This window comes from Octopus bimaculoides, chromosome 6 (genome assembly GCF_001194135.2).
Source record: "Octopus bimaculoides isolate UCB-OBI-ISO-001 chromosome 6, ASM119413v2, whole genome shotgun sequence".
Taxonomy (NCBI): domain Eukaryota; kingdom Metazoa; phylum Mollusca; class Cephalopoda; order Octopoda; family Octopodidae; genus Octopus; species Octopus bimaculoides.
Genome location: NC_068986.1, coordinates 79,824,902 through 79,825,485, shown reverse-complemented (window position 1 = coordinate 79,825,485; position 584 = coordinate 79,824,902).

The window sequence follows — 584 nt, the reverse complement described above, 5'->3', positions numbered from 1 at the left end:
TATATATCTAATATGTATTTGTGTATGTTTGTGTGTGTTTGTGTGTGTGTGTGTGTGTGTGTGTGTGTGTGTGTGTGTATCACAACAAAGAGAGGAAAAGAAACAACAAACGATCGTATTAAACCGTCTGTATTTTTACAAGTAACAATGTTCTTGTTAACATTGCGTTTAAAGTTGTTTAATGAAATGTTGTGAATTGGATCGATGTCTGCTATTATTGGAATATCTGTATATATGTATGTTTGTGTATGTATGGGTTTTTGCCTCTGAATAGAGTTGTATATTTCTGTGACTATATTCATGTGTATTTAATTTCGGCTGCGTCGGTGTTTACGACTGTAGATACATCCGTATTGTCAGTGACTGATGAGTACAGGAAAACGCCTGGCGAACCAATCCGTGACTGGATTTTGAGTCCAGTTTCAGATTAATTTGTATGAGTTTAGACAGTGTAACTGTGTTTGAACCGCATAACTTTTTATTCATGTCATGAAGAACATAATAAAAAGAAGGAAGGACAATAAAGACAAGACGAAAGAATAAACAACAAAACAAATGCATTAAAATATATATATATATATATA